This window comes from Physeter macrocephalus, chromosome 14 (assembly GCF_002837175.3).
Source record: "Physeter macrocephalus isolate SW-GA chromosome 14, ASM283717v5, whole genome shotgun sequence".
NCBI lineage: Eukaryota > Metazoa > Chordata > Mammalia > Artiodactyla > Physeteridae > Physeter > Physeter macrocephalus.
In genome coordinates, this window is record NC_041227.1 from 44720897 (window position 1) to 44744298 (window position 23402).

The window sequence follows — 23402 nt, forward strand, 5'->3', positions numbered from 1 at the left end:
GGGAAGCAACAAACTAAAAAGAAAAATCCAAATAGGTAAAAACAACTCAGTCATAAAAGTACAATTTACAATCTCTCATATCTCATAAAAACAAACAAAAACACGAAATGTCTTTCCTGCTAGATTAGACTGCTTTCTCTCCAGAAAGGGGACAAAAAGCAACTAGTGATGTGAGATTAAAATCAAACATAACTATTATTCACCCCAGCAACATCTAAATAAATGGCCCACAGGTCCTCAGACGTGAAGTATGTGAGCTGTAAGAACCTGGACACATAATTTAACTTTTCTAGGACTTGGTGTTCCCCTTCTGTAAAGTTAGGTGCTAGGATTCAACGATTTTTAGGGTCTTTTGTTATCTAAAGTTCTTTGTCTACATAAATGCTTATGCAAATTTAATTCACCATCTTGTCTGAACACCAATACTGCACCTGTTTTATAACCCATGTCAAGGAAGCACGTTCATGTAGATAATTTATAAATTTGTAAATGCCCAAGGGCAATAATATCCCTTGCATTTCTAAAGTTATCACTTCTGTATCAGGAGACTTTATTTTTCCTTTCCAAACAAATAAAAATCTATTCAGCTAGACCTCAAACAGAGACATGATTTTTTTCTTTTCCATTGAAAATATAGCTTCTGTAGCATTATCTGCTTTTCTGGGAATTTCACTAGATTTGGAGGAAAATGACACCCCATAGGACTGGAGTGTAGCATGTGTCCATTGTAATCAGAGGTCCCAAGTCTCCCAATATTCAATTATGTTTTTGTTTCTGAGAGTGAAATCTGACTTTAAAAAACCAGCAAAGTAAAAGCCCAGGGATGCCACAAAGCAAGGCTTTGCTCCCCCTGAGCATTTTGGGTTTTTTTTCACCGTATTTTTTAATTCTTGTGGAATGAAAACTGCACCAGAGCCATGAAAGAGTTCATGTAAACAGGAAATCCCCCTCATCACAAAGAAGGTTGATTCTCAGCTGGAAACAAATATAAAGTTAGAGAAAAATACTGGTGAATGTTTCTGCCATGAGTCAAGATGGCTCCAGTTTACTTGAGGGTTTAGTTTAAAATCGTCATTTTCTGGAAACTCCAGGCTATGTTGGGGGGCGGTGTCAAATCTAATCAACAATTTATAAAAGCCTGTTTAATCCCTGTGGTGTCATTTTATGGTAACTGGAGTGTGGGATTTAAAACTTCCTGTGTGGAGGAAAAAATGTGAAGAAAGCAGAGCTCAGGTTCCAAACGACCTTTTCCTCAGTGAGACTGGGGCTACCCTACCCTGGCTCTCCACTGGAGCAAAGACCCCAGCAGACAGGTGAGCAGGGAGCCATAGGCAGAAGGGGCCCTGGTGGAGTGGGGATGGGGAAGGGGTCCCCTGGGCTTAGAGGGGAAGGAGCTTGTATGGACCAGGCCACCAGTAGTTGGTGTAACCCCACTCCTGGGGGCACGGCTCAGCCACACACTTATTCCCCATTTCCTTGTGTTTCCCTTAGCAATGCCCATCAGCATCCTTCCTTTCCCCGCCTCACCAGGATTTCCACAGCCTCTGCCTGCATCCTCAGCCCCTTTAAAGGCTTCACATTCATACAGAATGAAAAAACAAACAAAAATCCAAAACACTTTGCTGTTAATGATGGAGAAGGATTAAAGGATGGAGGAGGATTAAAAAACACTCCCTCCTGTTTTTAAGAGCAGAAATAAGACAAGGACACCCATTTTCACCACTTCTATTCAACACAGTACTGGAAGCCCTAGCCAGAGCATTAGGCAAGAAAGAGAAATAAAAGGTATCCAAATTGGAAAGAAAAGAAGAGTTATCTCTGTTTACAGATGACATGATCTTATATGTTAGAAAATCCTAAAGATTCTGCAAACAATTAGAACTAATAAAAGAATTCAGCAAAGTTGCAGGATACAAAACCAACACACAAAATCAGTTGCATTTCTATACATTTAAAATGAACAGTACAAAAAGGAAATTAAGAAAACAATTCCATTTATAATCACATTAAAAAGAATATAATACTTAGGAATAAATTTAAATTTTGCCAAGGAGGCAAAAGACATACACTGAATACTACAAAATGTTGCTGACAGAAATTAAAGAAGACACAAATAAATGGGAAGACATTCAGCGTTTATGGATTGGAAGATTTATATTGTTAAGATGTCAATACTAACCAGATGTAATGCAATCCCTAGCAAAATACCAACACCATATTTTCTTTTGCAAAAATTGAAAAATTCATATAGAATCTCCAGAAACCCTGAATAGCCAAAACAATCTTGAAAAAGAAGAACAAAGTTGGAAGACTCACATTTCCTAATTTCAAAACTTACTGTAAAGCTACAGTAATCAAAACAATGTGGTATTGGCATAAAGACAGACAAAAAAGACCCACAGATTAGAACAGTAAGCCCAAAAATAAACCCATGCATATATGGTGAAATAATTTTCAATAAGAGTGCCAAGACCATTCAATGAGGAAAAGACAGTCTTTCCAACAAATGGTGCTAGGAAAAATGGATATCCACAAGCAAAAGAATGCAGCTGGCCCCTTAACTCATACCATATACAAAAATTAAAACAGATCAAAGACCGAAGTGTAAAAGCTAAAACTATAAAACTCTTGCAAGAAAATATAGGAGAAAAACTTTAAGACATTGTATCTGGCAATGATTTCTTGGTATGACTCCAGAAGCAGACAACAGAAAAAAAAAATGATAAATTGGACTACATCACAATTAAAAAACACGTGTGCCGGAAAGGACACAAGCAATTGAGTGAAAAGGCAGCCCACAGAATGGGAGAAAATATGTACAAAGCATGTATCTGATAAAGGATTAATATCCAGAATATAGACTGAACTTCTACAATCTGACAACAAAAACAAACAACTAGATTTAAAAATGGTCAAAAGACTTCAGTAAAAATTTCTCCAAAGAAGATATACAAGTGACCAACAAGCAAATAAAAAGATGCTCCACATAAGTAACCATTAGAGAAAGGTAAATCAAAACCACAATGAGATACTATGTTGTACCCATTAGGATGACTATTACCCAAAAAAACCACACACACACACACACAAAAACAAAATAACAAGTGTTAGCGAAGATGTGGAGAAATCAGAACCCTTGTGAACTCTTGGTGGGAATGCAAAATGGTGCAGCTACTATGGAAAACAGTATGGCAGCTCCTCAAGAAATTAAAAATAGAATTACCATATGATGTAGCAATTCCACTTCTGGGTATACACACCTAAAAACTGAAAACAAATATCTCTTTCAAAGAGATATTTGAACTTGCATGTTCAGAGAAGCATTATTTACAATAGTCAAAAGGCAGAAGAGAGGGGCTTCCTTGGTGGTGCAGTGGTTGAGAGTCCGCCTGCCGATGCAGGGGACACGGGTTCGTGCCCCGGTCCGGGAGGATCCCACATGCCGCGGAGCGGCTGGGCCCATGAGCCGTGGCCACTGAGCCTGCGCGTCCGGAGCCTGTGCTCTGCAACGGGAGAGGCCACAACAGTGAGAGGCCTGCGTACCACAAAAAAAAAAAAAAAGGCAGAAGCAACCAAGTGTCCACTGACAGATTAACAGATAAACTGTGGTATTACATGCAATGGAATATTATTCAGCCTTAAAAAGGAAGGAAATTCTGCCATGTGCTACAATATGGTTGAACCTTGAGAACATTATGCTAAGTGAAATAAGCCAGGATTTCATGTGGTAAATACATAGCATTTATGCTGTATGAAATAAGCCAATACACAAGACAAATACTGTATGATTCTACTTATGTGAAGCATCTAGAGTTGTGGAAATCAGAGACAAAAAATCAGAGTGGAGTGGTGGTTGCCAGGATCTGGAGAGAGAAGGATGGAGAGTTACTGTTTAGTGGGTATTTCCGTTCGGAAAGATGAAAAGAGTTCTGTGGATGGAAGGTGGGGATGGATGTACAGCAATCTGAATATACTTCATGTTGCTGAACTGTACCCTTAAAATGGTGAAGATGGTAAATTTTGTTATATTTTACAATTAAAATAGAAGGGAAAAAAACTATAACCAATCTATTAGTTGAAATTCTTTCTTTGTTAAAGAATTTGATGGTCCACCAGCAATACAGCCTTACAAATAAGAGAGAAGATAGTTAAAGGTGGGGTGGGGCGGTACATGTGTGCCTTCACACCTCCACTGCTGCCCTTCACCCCTTTTCCTATTTCATCAACTCACTGCAAAGAAATTATTGGTAGACTTGAGGGCACAGAAAGGATGGAGGTTTGAGAATGCCTAGGAAAGTGTTTAACGAACTATAAACGTCACAAAAATATTTGTGCTAAGTATTTCTATTTCGGGGGAAATTGTGAAACCAGATTTCCTGAGCAATTCTCTGCATTTCTCTACAGCTGTGGCGGGAGCCGAGCTGGAGGCTCGGACAAGGGAGGGTGGGGGGAACACAGGTTCCCGGATGCACCGAGTCCCACACCCACCTGCACGACGGTGGGTCACGTGATGGAAAGTTCCTCAGTCTGCTGACTCGGAGAATTGGGCTCTGTCCATGGATACACCTGGGGCCAAACTGTTCCAGCCCTGATTAGCTTGACCTTGAGCAGGTCACTCATGCTGTCCAAGCCTCCATCTTCCCAGTGTCAAATGGGCATAAGAAGACTACCCATCTTCAGGATTGGTGCAAGCACTTGAAAAGACAGTGCATGGACTGTGTGGGGTATGAGACATGCACAGACTCAATAAAGGTCAGCTCTCACCATGATGCCTAGTTCAGTCAGCCCTCAGGACTCTATTGACAAAATCAAGTGGTCTCTTCAGCCCCAAGGCCCTTCTCTATCAGACTCGGAAACCGTGTGTTAGAGGGCGCCAGATGAGTCCCAACTATCAGAGGGGCTCTGTCTGTGGGGAAGATAAGCAGTTAAGAGAAATGAACCAGCAGCAACCCTTCAGCTGCAACATTTTCAGACTCCGGTCACCACATCAAGAAACATAAAATTCTGCACTTATGACCATCCTGCTCCATGAGCTAACCCTAGGACAACACCTCCATACCTCTTCTATAGACAATGTCACCCTCCCCTGGATTTAGATATACTGAAACGGCTAACTGTGGGTTTGTAGCCCAAAGCTCCCTTAAGCTCCAGACCCTGGAATCAGTCTCCTTGACACCTCCGCCTGAGTTCCCATTGTCACTGCAAACTTAACACGTACAACAGGGGACTCTTCATTGTCACGCCTTTTCCTCCCAGGTTTACGATCTCCTTCAGTGGCACCTCCGCTAGCCCGAGTGGTCAATGCAGGAAGCCCGGGGCCATCTCGGATGATTTCCTCTTTGCACACCTCACAGCAAATCCATCATTGAGCTCTGCTGGGTCTTCTCTAAACAGTGCCTCTGATTCTTCCCGAGAACCCAAAGCCACCCTCTGAAGGATTACAAGACTCTCCCATCTGGTCCCCTTGTGGCCACTCTTGCTTCACTGAAACCCTTTCTGTAACCAGCAGTCAGGGTGATCTTTTTAAGATAAAATCCTATTACAATCACTCAGATACCGAAATCCACGGGTGCTCAAGTCCCCTATATAAAATGGTGTAGTATTTCCATATAACCTAGGCACATCCTCCCATATACTATGTCATCTCCAGATTACTTATAATACCTAATACAATGGAAACAGATGTAAATACAATGTAAATGTTATGTAAATAGTTGCTGGCACACAGCAAATTCAAGGTTTGCTTTTTGGGACTCTCTGGAATTTTTAAAAAATATTTTTGATCTGCAGTTGGTTGACTCCACAGATGCGGAACCAGCAGACATGGGGCGACATTCATCCTCCTCCTCACAAGACGAGAGGATGGCTTGGACTGTGACGATGGCCTGGAAGATTCAGGGTCTATGCTGATTTCGTCAAGATGAGGTCTTTAAGTCCCCAATCCCGTGTGACCCGGGTCCCTACAAAAAGGGCAAATTTGGACACAGACGCGTGCAGAGGGAAGGCCATGTGTGGACACAGAGGGAGGACGTCACCGGAGGACGCAGGTGGAGACTGGAGCCCTGTGTCCTCAGGCTGAGGATTGCCCAAAGCCACCAGAAGGTAGGAGAGGGGCCCAGCCCAGTTCTGTCCTTGGCACCTCTAGAGGGGGTTACGGCAGCTCTAATACACCTTCAGATTTCCACAAAGAGATGCTCTGGAGATGTGATGGGTGTGGCTAAGTGTGTAGGTCCTGGCATTTGACAGAGCCCGTTTGAATTTCGGCTCTTCCATTTTCACCCTTTGTGACCACAGACAAGTTACTTAACCTCTCTGTGCCTCGGGTCTACGATCTGAAAAAAGAGGGAAAATAAAACCACTTCCTGTGTCCCAGGGGACAACACAGGGGGTAACCACCTCAAAGGCACTCGGTGCCCCTGGCTGGTGTGCTTGTCAGCTGGACCTTGAAGCCCTGGTCAGCAGATGCTCACGTCTCACGTGGCCCGTGGCGAGCTCCGTGGCATGTGACCCGTGTGGTCGCACAGGCCCTGCATTCAGGAAGGCCCCACTCTTGGTTTAACGCTCTGACACCTCCTTGAAATTATTAATAATTTTTGACCAGGGCGCCCCCATTTTCATTTTGCATTGAGCCCCGCAAATTATGTAGCGGTCCTGCCTGGCCCCTCCGGTCACGCACGTGGGTCGAAACTTGTCTGTCACTGGGGCTTGCAGGGCGGCGTCCTCTTCAGGAGGACGGAAGCAACTCTCCCGGGTCCGGAGCCTTTATTAGCTGTAAGCATCCCAGTCCCTCGGCACATCCCTCCGATCCTTCTGGAAGCTGCATTCAAATTTCCAAATGTCTTTATCTCTGTCTTAAAGTCGAGCACCGCATGTACTTACACTTAAAAAAATCTCTCTTGCAGAAACTTTTTCCAGGGTTTGGGGAAAAGAATCAAGAGAAAGAGCTTCCAAGGCTCGTGTTCTTCCTGATTCCACAGCACGGCCCCCGTGCCCCGGGCTGGTGCAGCCTAGCGGGCAGCATCTCCTGCAGGAAACTGGAAAGCTGCCTCACAACAGGCGTACTTTTATTTTTAGCCCAAAGGGATATTTTGGCTCTTTAGTCACCCCGCCCAAGCTTCAAGATTCTTTGCGCCTTCACTATTTAATTCAACAAGTTTTTATTAAGTACCTGCTATAGATATGCCAGCACTACTCTGGGGATAAACCAGACAAACCCCCGACTTGCCCAGTGCCTGTCAGGTGCAGACAGATGCCGGGAGAACAGAGGAGGGCGTGGGTAGATTTGCTGTTTTTCACGGGGCGGTCAGGGACACCGTCTCTGCAGTGATGCTCGGGAGAGACCAGAGGCAGTGAGGGCGGGTCACGTGGGGATCTGGAGGGAGCCCATCCCTGGCTAAGGAGGAGCCAGACAGGGCTGGGACTGGGGCAGACTTACCACCTCCTGGGAGGGCGAGAGGGAAGGGGAGATGGGTGCTGAGCCCTGGCCATAAAGGGACTTGCGGGTTGTGGAGAAGGCTGTGCATTTTACTCTGAGTGAGATGAAAACTGGAAGGAAAGGCACTGACATGTTTTTAAAAGGCGGCTGTGAGTACCCCGTGGAGAGAAACACTGCAGGGAGGCAAGAACAGAGCAAGGCCACGCGTCAGGCGGACACTGCAGGACTCCAGGTAAGAGACGATGGGGGCTTAGAGGTGGTGGCAATGGGCGGGTGACATGTGGACAGCTCAGGGATATTGCTTGAAGGCAGAGATTATCAAACCTGCTGCTGGACTGGATGCAAGATATTGGGGTAGGGGGACAGTCCATGGTGCTGAGCCTGAAAATCTGGGAGAATGGAGCTACTGGATGAACCGGGGATATGAGAGGAGGGGGCAGGACCAGGTGGGCAGGACAAGGAGTCCGCTTGGGACACATCCAGTCTGAGATTCCTATGAGCCCACCAAGTGGAGATACCCAAGAGGCCACTGGGCACCCAACAGCAGCTGCAGTTTCGGGGAGGCTTGACTTGGAAACCATCACACGCAGGTGGGATTGAGAGCAGCAAGGCCGGATGAGATCGCCTGGCGGAAGAATCAACTAGAAGAGACCAAGGACTAAGCCCCAAGGCACTGGATGGTCAGGGATTAAGGAAATGGCGGGGGGTGGGGCTTGCAAAGGAGGCTGAGAAGGAGCCCCCAGCGAAGCAGGAAAAGCAAGAGAAAGTGTGGTGTTGAAAGCCAAGTATTTGTAAGAAGGAAGGGCGGGTACCTGTGTCTGATGCTACTGGAAGATAGAGGGAGATGGGGACCAAAAACTGGCCACGGGATTTGGCAACATGGAGGTCACGGGTGCCCCTGACAAGGTCAGATGGGGTTACAAGACCTTGATGGGAGTGGGTCTAGGAAAGAATGGATGGGGGAGTAGAGACAGGGAGCACACCGCTGTGAAGAGGGAGGAGTGGGAGGCAGGTGTGGGGTCAGGGGAAGCTTCTCTAAAGATGGGTGATATTACGGTATGACTGTACCTGGACGGAAGTGAGTCGGTAGAGACACCAGGAAACTGGTGATCCAGGACACAGAGGGAGCCACTGTGGGAGGGATGTCCTCGAGTATGGGGAAAAGTTGGGGTCCACTGCACCAGCACAGGGGTGGACCCCAGAGAAGAGGACAGATGAGCTATCCATCGTGGCAGGAGGGGGACACAGCAGGTGCATCCAGATGCAGGTCTGTTGGTAGTTTCAGGGCAGGAGTCATGGAATTTCTTCTAATTCTAGCATCTCAGTGAAATAAAAAGTAAGGTCATCAACTGAGAGTGAGGAGGGCGAGGAGTGCGTGGGAGGTTCTAGATGGGAGGAATCAGCATGAAGTAGTCCAGGGCTTCTTTTTTTCCAAGCCCATTAGTGGGCTGTGAAATCGATTTAGAAGGTCACCATCAGCACACTTTAAGTAAATGAAATAGGATAGGATCAGAGAGAAGGGAAAAGGAAACATCAGAGCAGTGTTAGTTTCTGAAACTTTATCTCCCTCCCATATATATGTGAATGTGATTTTTTTTTTTAAGTCTGTCAAATCTGATCTGAAGAGGAGAGTGGATGGACGGATAAATGGAACAGGAGCCCGTGAGATCAACGGCCACGAACCCTCAACGCGTCCGTGGTTTTCCAGCCTGTCCGCCTGCCTGGTGCAGACAAAGACCAGGGTTTGGATTCAGTCAGGGGAGTCCCCTGAGAGAGACAAGAAAATTAAGGTTTATGCAAAGGAATAGCTATGACCCCAGACCCGGAGATCCAGGCTGAGAAGGACGCAGGTGAGGATGTGACGTGGACGAGGGGCAGTGACCAGGTGGCAGGGTCAATGGATTGTAGAGCATGGTTGTGGCCCAGCCAAAGCAACGCTGCAGGAAAAACAAGATTCCACATCCCCTCCTCGAGACAGAGGGCAAGGCGGATTGTGTCCCCTCACCGTCCATCCAAAGACCTTTTCTGTTAAATGTTAAGTTTATTGGAAAATGCTTTATCAGTCAGAGGGTTTTCTCCTTGCTTCTGTGCTGGGTTTTCATATGGTGTGTAAACGTGCTTGAAGTCAAATGGCTTAATAGCTTGGTCCATTTTCCTAGCACTCACCAAAAAATGTTTCCTCAAAGGCAGTTTTGCTAAATTAAATAATACTTAATCATGCAGCTGTATAAGTACCTTCAGTTCAGTCAACCTTCAACAACTACTTTGCCATAATTTATTGATTTTTATCTCTGTTTCTAGAATGATGTTTAATTTATAAAAGCATCAAAATCTTTGAGAACTACGAAGTCTTGGTTCTTATGCCAGGCTCTTTTTCTCTCTCTGGAAGAACTGAGTACAGCTTACCCTGAAGCCTTCCATACTTTCACAGGATGTATAGAGAATCCCACAGAACAGTAAACAACAACTAAGACCCAGAACTTTAAATGGACTTATGGAAAAACAGAAGTGAAAATGCTACATTTTCACACTATTCATTTTCTTTTACCCTTACAGTTGATCATTTTTTTTCTCTTGCAATTCTTATTTTAATGGTTTCTTGATACTTACACTAAATGAAAAATACCTTAGGAAAAAAATAAGAAAGAGATATATCTACCTTATATCGATAGTTAAAATTAGATCTGATGATAGATCTCTTGAGAGCTTGAATCATAATGTTTAAAATCTCATCTCAGAAATACTTGAAAATGATGCGACCTACAAGGGCTTAATTTCCAAAATACAAATAGCTCATACAACTCAAAAACAAAGAAACAAACAACCCAATCCAAAAATGGGCAGAAGACCTAAATAGACATTTCTCCAAAGAATACAGATGGCCAATATGCACATGAAAAGATGCTCAACATCACTAATTATTAGAGAAATGCAAATCAAAACTACAATGAGGTATCACCTCACACTGGTCAGAATGGCCATCATTAAAAAGTGCACAAATAACAAATGCTGGAGAGGGTGTGGAGAAAAGGGAACCCTCCGACACTGTGGTGGGAATGTAAGTTGGTGCACCCACTGTGGAAAGCAGTATGGATGTTCCTCAGAAAACTAAAAATAGAGTTACCATATGTTCCAGCAATCCCACTCCTGGGCATATATCCAGACAAAACTATAATCCAAAAAGATACACGCACCCCTACGTTCTCAGCAGCACTATTCACAATAGCCAAGACATGGAAACAACCTAAATGTCCACTGACAGATGAATGGATAAAGAAGATGTGGTGTGTATATATATATATATTATATATATATATATATATATATATACATACACACACACACACAATGGAATACTACTCAGCCATAAAAAACAATGAAATAATGCCATTTGCAGCAACATAGATGGACCTAGAGATTATCATACTATGTGAAGTAAGTCAGAAAGAGAAAGACAAATACCATATGATATCATTTATATGTGGAATCTAAAATATGACACAAATGTCTATGAAACAGAAACAGAATCACGGACATAGAGAATAGACTTGTGGTTGCCAAGGGGGAGGGGGTTGGGGGAGGGATGGAGTGGGAGGTTGAGGTCAGCAGACGTAAGCTAGCATATATAGGATGGATAAACAACAAGGTCCTACTGTATAGCACAGGGAACTATATTCAATACCCTATGATAAACCATAATGGAAAAGAATATTTTACAAAGTGTATATGTATGTATAACTGAGTCACTTTGCTGTACAGCAGTAATTAACACAACATTGTAAATCAACTGTACTCATTTAAAAAAAAAAATCTCATCTCAGACCACGTGGTACTGTCATGTAATTCTGGCTTCTCTGTCTCAACCCTTATTCCAGCTGCTGGGTTCTCAGAAGAGCAGATGAGTGGACTCCTTATCACGGGAGGATCTGCAGGTTGAACTGCAGCCCCTAGTAGTAATGGGTTTCATTCATCTCTGAAGCCTCCTGTGATTGGCTAGTTTGAAGCAATTCACAAGTCCATGGTCTTACGCTTCCACTGCGGGGCTGGTGCAAACTATCAGAACTGGGGGGGTGGGAGGGGGAGGATGACTCCAGCACAGAAAGGATGGAAGGTGCAGGTACGAATGCACATCGGCAGGCGGACTCTCAACCACTGCGCCACCAGGGAAGCCCGCTCACGTGTATTTAATGACTGGCTGGGACAGTGAGGATTTATGTTGTCATCTCCTGACATGATTAAGAAGCTCTTCAGATCTTAAAGTTCCCTGAGGTTCTCAATGTCCCCTGTCCTATACCTCATCAGTCTTCAAGGAACTGGGAGCCAACAGTGGTAGAAACCAAGGGTTAACTATATCCACGAAGGCTCTTCGCATAGTTACAGGCATCCTGTGATTATGTTGACTATTTCCAATAAGATCTGAGGGCATAAATACCTGCAGCAGAACTGAGGGAAATCAACATGGTGGGGTAGCTTCAGAGATGGTTTCTGGTGGGCCAGTAAGCCACACACATTATCCTTCACAGCAGAGGGTTAGGAAGAAACTCCTGTGCCTCGCACCGTTCCAAGAAATGGAGGAGGGACCATCTTCCAACCACCCACCCTGCCGGCTTCTGTGGGGCTGAGAACAAGCGTCCCAGGCCGAGGTCTGCGCGGGTCCCTGTACCACTTTCAAACACATCTTCCCTCCCACCGCCGGCGCCCCTGTCTCTGCGAGAGGACAGCCTTCAGGCTGACGGGCCCTGCTCGGAATGCGTGCAGGAGCCAGAAGCGCTTGGGGCAGCCCTCAGCCAAAGACTGACCCGCGAGGGGGCACAACGATGCCTGCGTCCAGTAAGCTGGCCTCGGATCCGGCCACTCTCCTGGGTCCCACACTGTCTCCAGAACTTTCCTGTGAAGATGTCCCCTTATCTCCTTTTATAGACAAAGGAAGCTGAGATTCTGCTTCGATCAAAAACAGAGCACAGGGCTTCCCTGGTGGTGTAGTGGTTGAGAGTCCGCCTGCCGATGCAGGGGACACGGGTTCGTGCCCCGGTCCGGGAAGATCCCACACGCTGCGGAGCGGCTGGGCCCGTGAGCCATGGCCGCTGAGCCTGCGTGTCCGGAGGCTGTGCTCCGCAACGGGAGAGGCCACAACAGTGAGAGGCCCGCGTACCGCAAAAAAAAAAAAAAAAAAAAAAAAAATAGAGCACAATTCCCCGCAGGGCCTGAGCTGTTCCACCCAGGGCAGCTGATGACAGCTTTCCCTCCTAGACCCTCTCCATCTATCCACATGGTCTGGGTCTTCAGGACCTGATGCTGCCCTAAGCCGGCCTCTGCTGGTCCCGCATGTGCAGCACCTGCCTCGCTGGTCTAGGAGCCCTCAGAGGGTCTGGACCACGGCTTCCCTCTCTCCACACTTCACAGGCAGGGAAGCTCGGGTCCTTAGTGGAGCCACAGTGAGTGACGCATTCTTCCCCCAAACGTCCCCACTCCTCCTGGTTCTCGTTCTTTGCACTGGACCCTCCTCTACCCCAAACCCAGTGGATACCAGCTAACACCCACCACCCCGTCCATCCAGCTAATGCCTTCCACTGTGCTCCTCTGTGACACCCAGGAGAGCAGGAAGTGCCCCTTCTATGTGCACCCACGCCACCCTTGAATGGAAGAAAGAGGTCGCTGCCATCTGCCAGCCCTTGCTCTTTGACATGACTCCACCCCCAGGAGGTACCACAGTCCCAGGGAAACAGAGTTTAAGAGAGGGGCATGGCTCTTTGGGATGCAAGTCCACCATCTTCTCAGTCTGCTGGCTTTCCAAATAAAGTCACTATTCCTTCCCCCAACAACCCGTCTCTTGATTTACTGGCCTGTCATGTGGCAAGCAGTATGAGCTTGGACTCGGTAACATGAGTGGAGCACTGACCACCCTGCCCCGTCCTCACCAGTGTTTGTAAGTATCCCCTTCAAGGCCAGGGGCCCTTCAGGCCGGGAATTACAGAGGGATACCTGCAGAGGTCAGATCCCAAAGGAACCTTGGCCCCCATCCCGGAAGTCAGCCAGGACCCACACCTCCCAGCAACACTGAAACCAAAAGCAGCCACAACCCTGCAGGACCAGCCCAGGTTTGTATCTTCTTCCCCAGGCACCCTGCTGCCTAGGAAATCAGTGAGGCCTGAATCTGCACAAGAAACGCCTACAGGCTCTAATTCAACTACTGGGGGAAGAGGATCAAAAACGATGTCTCAGGTCTTCCCAAATCAGTGGCTAGGCCTAATACAATTCCAAACTAATGCCATGGAATAAAACTAATGGGAAGAATTAAGGCCAACATTGCCAAGGAAACCTGGGGGGAAAAAGGAAAGAAAGATAAAGAGGCAAAAAGTGGAGTGGGACTTGCTCAGCCAAGTACAGCATGTTTTACAGAGTTGGGGAGAGCTGGGTTTATTCACCAAATGACGCTGGGCCTTTGGGTAAACTAGTGGGGAACAAAAAGAATTAAGTTGCATTCTTACTTCACAAACCATCTGCCAAGTGATTCCAAATGAATTTCAACAGTCATCTGTAAAACTGAAAGCATCAAAATAAGAAGAAACTGTAAATGGCTCCCTGACTGAGGATGCAGAAAGGATTTCTGTGCACAGGAGCCAATTAAAGAAATCCATAGGAAAAGTACAGGCATTTGACTACATGGAAAGTTAAAGTATTTGTGTGATAAAAAGTCACGAATGCACAGCACTTAGTTGAACAAAGTCTGGATCGTGAGACGAGGATGGTTGTTTAGATGACATCTCACTTTCTGTCACCACATGTTGAAGGCAGACAAACCCCAGGCTGGTTACAGAGATAAGGTCTCTGGTTTTGGCCCTGCGGGGTCATGGGGGGTCTTGGCTGATTTCTGGGGACACAGGGTCCAGGAGCAATTTGACCTGTGAAGGTGCCCCTCCCTAACCATCCAGGGGAGACATCTGCCTCAATTCATTTTTCAAAAATGTTCTTGTACTCAAACCTGAGTTTAAATGCAATGGGGAGTTAGATATTTGTAATAAAACCTGTGGTGATATCTTCAATAAAGGAAAAAAAAAGCTTTTTAAAGCAAATAAAGTTCATTGAGCTAATATTTCAACTAGCTGAATGTTTGGATTTCTGTATTTTGCATGTCTGACCTAACACATGAAATCATATACATGAAATCTAAAATATCTGTTGTTTATCTCATTTACTACTCAATTAAAATAGACTTAATTCAATTTTAACCTACTCAATTAGACTTAACCAACTCAATTAAAATAGACTTAACTCATTAAAAATGGTAAAATACAAATGTTTCCACCAAGCCTTATCTTTAAAATGCTCAACTTTCGAGAATTTCAAGCAAGTGGGGGAATTACATAATAACTCTGTTGACTGTCACTTGACCACAAGTCATGATCAAATACAAATGAGACAGAAGCTCACAGTAATTAGAAAACGTGAAACCAAGCAGGGCCCCGCAGGGCCTTCAGAGGTATGAGACCTCAGAGTCCCGCACTTTTTGTCTGTAAAAAAATTTTAGTCTCCTAGGCCTTCCACAAGTTCCAAAGAGCACAGTCAGGTAGTGAATAATTAGAGAAGTGAGAAAATGCAGAAACAAAGGAAAAGCAGTCCAACAAGAAAAGTAATAATAGCTTAAACAACAATTCAGCCATAAAACAGCCGCAGGACTCCTAGTTCCTCCTCAAGGGATATAGCTAACATCTGATGCATATCTTTGAGTTGTTTTGCAAAAACTAAGACCCCCACCCAGGTGGAGGATGGCAACTACATGATGTCTACATGTTCGTTGGAACCAGAAGATTGATGATTGAGATTCCAGAAACATCACCTTGTCACCTCACCACCAATCAATCAGAAGAATGTCCACAAGCTGACCATGTAGCCTATGACCCCTACCCCTAATGTTACCTTGAAAAACCCTGGTCTGAAGGCCATCAGGGAGTTCAGGTATTTTGAGCACGGGCATTCTCCTTGCTTGGTGCCCTGCAAATGAACACCACACTTTCCTTCACCACAACTTGGTGTCAGTAGACTGGTTTTGCTGTGTGGCGGGCGAGTAGACCCGAGTTTGGTAATGCAATTCCTAAATTAGTTTCTCATTTGTACACTATGAAGCACAGCAACACCATTTAAATCACTGCTAAAAAGCCGGTAAAGCTATTGGAGTGGACATGTGATTCTTTCCTTTAGGTGTTAAAATAAAGATTTTTGCAAAAAAAAAAAAATGATGGCTTAAACAAATCGACATACCTTCATAAACTTTCCTACAACTTTTGGGCTTATTCAAGGTTACTAATGGGGTTCCTTGCCACCAAAGATTCTTGACCAGAATAAGACATCTCACATGGAGTGCCCATAACTTCATCCCCTGCTCCTCCTCAAATCCAACTTTATCTTTTAAGAAACTTCTGAAAAATGGCTCTGTTTAGACTTTCACCATACCATTAGCAAGTTTTAGAAGTTTCTACTACCAAAAACAGTGTCATTTAATCACTCATTCATTCAATATGTGATAATTCTGTTGAGTCACTTTGCTAGTATTAACTGACGTGGTTCTATTCACACTCTCAGCTGACACTCCACATTTCTCGGGGATTAAACAGAAAGATAAATTCTGTGCTCATGGATTGGAAGAACTAACAAAACTGTCAAAAATGCCCATACCACCCAAAGCAATCTATAGGTTCAATGCAATCCCTACCAAAATTCCAATGGCATTTTTCACAGAAATATTTAGAACACTCCTAAAATCTGTATGGAGCCACAGAAGACCCCAAATAGCCAAAGCAATCTTGAGAAAGAAGAACAAAGCTGGAGGCATCAAGTTTGCTGATTTCAAACTATATTACAAAGCTATCATGATCAAACAGTACGGTATTGCCATAAAAACAGACACATTAGATCAATGGAACAGAAAAGAGAGCCCCAAAATAAACCCACACATATATGGTCAATTAATTTACAACAAAGGAGCCAAGAATTTTAAAAACGGGTAAGGACAGTCTCCTCAATAAATGATGTTGGGAAAACTGGACAGCCACGTACAAAACAATGAACCTAGACCACTATCTTACACCATACACAAAGATTAACTAACTCAAAATGAATTAAAGCGTTGAACATAAGACCTGAAACCATAACAATCCTAGAAGAAAACATAGGTGGCAAGCTCCTTGACATCAGTCTTGGCAATGATTTTTTGGATCTGACACCAAAAGCAAGGGCAAAAAAAACAATAAACAAACAAACAAGGTGGCACTACATCACACTAAAAAGCTTCTGCACAGCAAAGGAAACCATCAACAAAATGAAAAGTCAACTTACTGAATGGGAGGAAATATTTGCAAATCATATATCTGATAAGGGATTAATATCCAAAATACATAAAGAACTCATGCAACTCAATAGCAAACAAATCATACAATCTGATTAAAAAATGGGCAGAGGATCTGAACAAACATTTTTCCAAAGATGTACAGATGGCCAACAGGCATATGAAAGGATGCTCAACATCACTAATCATGAGGGAAATTCGATATCGCCTCACACCCATTAGAATGGCTATTATCAAAAAGACAAGAGATAACAAATACTGGTGAGAACGTGGAGAAAAGAGAACACTTGTGTGCTATTTGTGGGAATGTAAGTTGCTGCAACCACTATAGAAAACAGTAAGGAGGTTCCTCAAAAAATTTAAACTAGAACTTCCATATAATCCATCAATTCCACTTCTGGGTATTTATCCAAAGAAAATGAAAACACTGACTTGAAAAGATATCTGCACCCCATGTTCACTGCAGCATTATTTACAATAGCCAAGATATGGAAACAACCTAAGTGTCCACTGATGGATGAACAGATAAAGATGCGGTACATATATATAATGGAACATTATCTAGCCATGAAAAAGAATGAAATCTTGCCATTTGCAGCAACATGAATGGACGTTGAGGGCATCATGCTAAGTGAAATAAGTCAGACAGAGAAAGGCAACACCTTATGGCCTCACTTATATATGGACTCTTAAAAACACACACACACACACACACACACACACACACACACACACACACACACACAACCAAGCTCATAGATACAGAGGACAGATTGCTGGTTGCCAGAGTTGCAGGTGCAGGGGATAGGGACGGGGAAGAAATGGGTGAAGATGGTCAAAAGGTACAAACTTCCAGGTATAAAATAAATAAGTCATGGAATGTAATGAACAGCATGGTGACTATAGTTAATAATACTGTATTGCATATTTGAAAGTTACTAAGAGCAAATAGGTCTTAAAAGTTCTCATCACAAGAAAAAAAATTCTGTAACTCAACAGTGACGGATGTTAACTAGACTTATGGTGATCACTTCACAATATATAGAAATATTGAATCATTAAGTTATATACCTGAAATTAATATGATGTCTGTTAAAAAAAAATTCACAACCTGGGGTAAGCCTGGGCCCTGGTCAATCACAACACATGCTGGCCAGGAACTAGTGGGTTGAAAGTTCTGGATTGTCCGGCTCATCATCAATGCAGGCTCTTTCTCTTTCCTTCCCTGGACCTGGATGTGGGCTTCTATGTTCTACCTTGACCACATTCTGCTTGGCCCGTGGCCTCTCTCTGGGTAAGTTCACCAACTCCCCTGATCCAGTCCCCACAGCACCCCAGTGACTCCCTGACTCTGGCTGGTTATTGACAATTTCTATCAGGTAACATACAGGACTTCAAAACTCAGCAGGTTGGAAATCACACTCAGTATTTCCTCCCCACCCTCTTCCTTGGCCACACATGCAGAAGGACACACACACACACACACACACACACACACACACACACACACACACACACACACACCCTCTCATGAACACCCACCCCATCTGATAGGTCCGTTTTTCTCAAAACATTCCTTTCCTTGACCTCTGTGACACCACCCTATTCAATTACAGATCTCTAAATGAGCTACTTGGATTCTGTGCTTTGGAAAAATCTATGAAACAAATTGGAAGATAATTTGCTCAGCACTGGAAACCTAGAAATGTCTCCATCCAAAAACAGATGGACATTAAATTCACCCAGCCTCTCTCTGATCATGGCATCACCTTTCCCAAGGCTCCTCCTAACCCACCACTCTCCTCTGAATCCCTGAAATACGAACTCTGGAATCCACTGTTCATCTCCTCTCTTAAATGCAATAAAGCCTGAACAGCCAGGGTTACTGATCTGTGTAAAGTACCTAACAGTAGATTGCAGGCACGCTCTAATTCAAAACAATTTCAAACAATGGGTGTGTCTGAATTGGGGGCTGCACCTCCTGCAGTGGGGGACCTGGATGAGGGATGACCATCAGCAGCCCTTTGTTTCTGATCCCAGGCACTCAGACAGTGACTGTCACTTCCTCTTCATGAGTAAATGTAGACATGGATGCCCTACAGGATCCACAGCTCCCAGGGAGAGAAGAAGGTAGGCAACCGTATTTCCCACTCAGTGGTGTGGTCAACCAAGACGAGCCACCATCAGGACAAGAGGCCCTAAGCGGCCACTCCATAGAAACAGCTGCATCTGAGGGGTTCTCCGGGGAGGCTGGGTGAGCTCTGCCTGCTTCTGGCAGCATGAAGGGCCCATGCTCTCTAGGGCCTGTCTGCATTGTCTACCCAACTCCTCCAGTTCCCTCAGATCTGATCAAACCCAGGAGAACTGACTCACGTTAATCAGATGCACAGAAGCTGGGGAACCAACAATTTACTCTAAATTTACAAGGGGGCATTACTGTGCCTTTTAAATGTCCAGAACATACATTTGTTTACTATTCTGCACGCTAGTGGTCCTTGAACACTGCCTAGATGTCAGAAGGTTTTGAGTGAACCAAGCAACATTTCCCCAGGTGGACCCCTTAGAACACTGGATCCGGAAGATGTTCCATGGTTCTGCGGCCCAAAGAAGCTGGCAAACATTACATGTTATGGAGTCATCCTAAAGAGTCCCAATGCACATAATGATAATAAAGGCACTGAAAAGTCATGCAGTGGAAAACCTGCTTAACACTAGCATTTCTCTAAAGCATTTTACCCGAGTACCTCTAGTAATTCCTTAGTAAAACCGCCTCCTAAAACACCACTGTGTAAATTCTGCTCTGGACATACACTGCGTGGGATGTGCATCTGAGCAGGGCCACCTCTAGCAAGTCAGCAGTGGTTCAGCAAAATGATTACTGGGCCTGGAGCCCTGGTTCCAACTTTGGTGCTTTGACCTCTGTAGGCCTGTTTTCCCACCTACCAAATGGAATTGTTAGTATTGTTGTGAGAAACAACTGAGATATTATCTGGACAAGCATTTTATAAAGCACTATAAAAATATTATCTGCTGGGACTTCCCTCATGGTCCAGCGGTTAAGACTCCATGCTCCCAATGCAGGGGGCCCGGGTTCGATCCCTGGTTGGGGAACTAGATCCTGCATGCCACAACGAAAAGATTCCGCATGCTGCAACTAAAGATCCCTCACGTGGCAACGAAGATCCCGCATGCCGCAACTAAGACCTGGTGCAGACAAATAAATAAATAAATATTTAAAAAATAAAATGTCAAGAGCAATAATAGTGACATTAAAAAATATATTATCTGCTAAGGACATACTTATTGCCCTGTAACTCCTCAAAATGTTTTTTACAGGGGGATACTTCTGTTCATTTGTTCAACACCCATTCCTTAAGTGTTAGAACTAGGAGCTGGCTTTCACCCTTAGGAAGTTCACTGTGGGCAAATGGCGGCCATTGCGTATTGCTCATAAGTAATACACACCCAAGGAATTCTGGTGCCGTACCAGGGAATCCTTCCCAGCTGAAACCACTAGGAATCTTGAAGGATCATCAGGAAGACTGGATATACAAGGGGAATGGGACAAAGAGCAAAATGATGGAATGCAGGCGGTGTGTGCTGATTGGGCCCAGTTGAGGTTGACCTCCCAGTGTTGACTGCCCTCGGAGAGAGGAGAAATGAGTTATCTGTCTCCTCCAAGCAGAGGGGGAGGATTTACCTCTGAAAAGAGGTATTTCTGGAGAAGGAACTCCTCTTTGTTGTGGGTAGTGGCCCTTGAATTTGGCGAAGGGGAGGAGGACCTCAGGCCGGGAAAAGGGGGCTGCTGGGAAGTTATCTCTAAACAAGCACATACCACAGACCTGGGAGTCAAGCTGCTCCCATCTGCCCCTGCATGGGAGTGGGGAGTCAAGGGTGGACTATTTTAGGGCTCCTTCTCTACTCAGATAACCTGTCTGTGGGACAGTGTCTCCAGACAAAGAGGTCACGGTAGCATGTTGGTCTTCTCACGTCCCCAGACTCCAAATGCTGAAAGCAGGGTCCCCAAACCCCAAGGCTCCTGTCAACCACCAGCCTTCTTTCTAGAGTCCCAAATGTGAGTCTCCCCCCAGGCCCCTCCCAACCCACGGCCCCCGATGCCTTCTGTGGAGGTGCCAGAGCAGGGACTGCACGATTGTTCTAGACACGTTGGAAAGGAGAAAATGCGCAACATTATGTCCACTTGTCAAAATACTCTCGCATATTTGAACTGGGTAAAAAGTTAGTAAGAGTTCCACAGTCAAAAAAATAACCTATAAGGGATAAGAATCTGAAAAAATATATATATATGTGTGTGTGTGTGTGTGTGTATAATTGATCACTGCTGTAACCTGAAAATAACACACTGTAAATCAACTATACTTCAATTAAAAAAATTTCATAGTAAAACCAAAATAAACCATGACTATATACAAAGTCGGCATTGCATAATCTGCTGCATGCCACTGTCAAGCCTCATAAACCCCCAGGTGGGGTCCAGATAAACTGAGGGCGACTGGAAACACTGCTTCCATTGAACAATGATGCAAGGTCATAACCACAACCCGGACTTGATGTAAAATGTTGATATTTTGTTCACGGTGTATTTTTTACATGAAATTTGATGTTTTTCAATATTGCATCAAAACACTATTCTTCTTAATGACCGAGTTCCGCCAGATGTTTGCTTTTGCTGCAATATTTACAAAGTCCTGTTGGTCCGAAGAGTGCTCTGGGGTTTCCTTGTTGACGACAGCATGTTCCTAAGAAATCCCACTGTGCATGAAACCCTCAGGCCTGCAAGAAACTACCGCTCCACAGCACTCGGGTTCGTGCGCCGCTTCCTCTGCTGACTTAGAAAAGCCACCCCACCCCCACCCCCCCAGGATCTGAGAGCTCGGAGGAGAAGCGAGGCGCCGGTTAGGGCCCAGGGGGTCGGTCGCGCCCTGTATTTCTTGGCAACACATCACAGGGTTTAAAGCTGAATTCTGCAAACTCCCCGCCGTCCCGCGGCCGTCGAGGGGCGCGGGTGGGTGGACGCTGCGCTGGTGGGAGCCGAGGCCAAGGGTGGAGGCCGAGCCCGGGGGGTGGGGGTGGGGGGCGAGGAGGCCTCAAAGTGGGAAAGTGGCCCCCTTGCTTCCCGGCAGGAACCCGGGCTCTTCCTCGGCCTGCCATCAATCACCGCGACAGCCCCACTGCCCCCAGTCCGGCTTCTCCCTCCGGGGGAGGAAATCCCTAGCCCGAGCGTCCGCCCCGCTCACGGGCTGAGCGCACGTACCCGGTCTGCGCCGGGCACCCGGGCGTGCGACCCCGCTCCGGGCCCCGCGCGCCGGCGCGGAGCGCACTTGACACCCTGTAGGCGTCCCCGCAGGTAGAACTCGACCAAAGTCTCTACCTCCTCCGCCGCCCGCGCCCGCAGCCTCGGCGGCCCCTCACTACCCCCACCCCGGCAGAGGTCCGCTGAAGATCCTTGCCCGGAAGCCCACCCCTGCCCCCGTCCCGGCGCCCCCACTCTCTGTTCTCCCCTCCCCCGCCCGTCCCCAAGACCCCCGAGGCCGCTCGCTCGCCCTGCCCCCAGGCCTCAGGGGAGGAGTGTGCGAGGGGCAGCACCCGTGCCTCAAACCCCGCAACGCCCCCACCCCAGTCTAGGAGCCTCCTGGCGCGCCGGGTGCGGGCACAGGGGGTGGGGTCTCCGCTGCCGCCGCCCCTTACCTCGCGCAGGCCCTCCCCGCAGGTCCCGGAGGCGGGGGCGACCGGTGGCCCCGCGGACTAGCGCGGGGCTGACTTTCCCCGCCCTGGAGGAGCAGGAGGAGGAGGAGGAGGAAGAGAAGGAGGGGAAGGTGGAGGCGAGGGAAGGGCTTTGTGTCTGCCTCCCGCCCTGCCTCGGCTCCAGCTCTAGCCATCCCCCCTCCCCCAACCGCCCTACCGAGCTCGGGAGAGACGGGGCGGGGGAATCCGAGGGGGCGAGGAAGGCGCCTGCGCGACCGGGGCCCCCAGCGCCCCCGGTACCGCCCACCCGCCGCTGCGGGGACGCGCAGCCTCTGCGCTCACCCGGGGACCTGGGACCCAGGCTGCAGGAAGGAGAGCTGGACTAGAAAGTTGATCTAACCCGGAGCGAACTTGGTTGGCCCGGCTCCCGCCCCGCCTCGGCGCCGCCGCCCGGCTTTTCTCACTCCCCGGGGAGGACCGGACTTTTGTTCTCGGAGACTGGGCCCAGTCTCCTTTCTATCCGCCCATCACAGAGCAGCACACACGCTTGCACCCCCTTCCCGTGACGAGCCCCGCCGACCCCCAGCGGACCCCGATCCGCCGCGCGGTCTGGGAGCCCCAGCTGGGGAGGCCCGCGTGGGCGCGGCCCTTTGTCCCCGGTTTGGCCGCGCCGTGTCCCCGCCGCGAGGTGTTTTGCTCGTCCTCGCTGGGTAGGGGGCCGCCTGGGCTGGTTTCTGTGTGTTCAGGGCCACCCAGCTCCGGCCCCGCGGGAGCGAGAGCGGCGGGGAGGAGGGATGTGGTTTGGCTCCGCGCTGGGAAACCTTTATCACTCCTGGGGAGGCGACGCGGACAGGCGGGGAGCTGCTGGCCGGTTGTGGGCCAGGAACCAGCAGTCGTCTTTCTTCCGAATCGGGCGGG

General features: G+C 46.7%; 1 protein-coding gene across 1 annotated transcript in view; it reads right to left on the minus strand.

Annotated features, from left to right (window-relative positions):
• Positions 1 to 22602, minus strand: part of RIN2 (Ras and Rab interactor 2) — a 238228-nt gene extending 215626 nt beyond the window's left edge. Inside the window, exon 1 of the mRNA XM_028498655.1 lies at positions 22488 to 22602. The gene's annotated coding sequence lies outside the window, so the exon portion shown is untranslated. The remainder of the gene's footprint in view (positions 1 to 22487) is intronic.
• Positions 22603 to 23402: the final 800 nt, after the last annotated feature.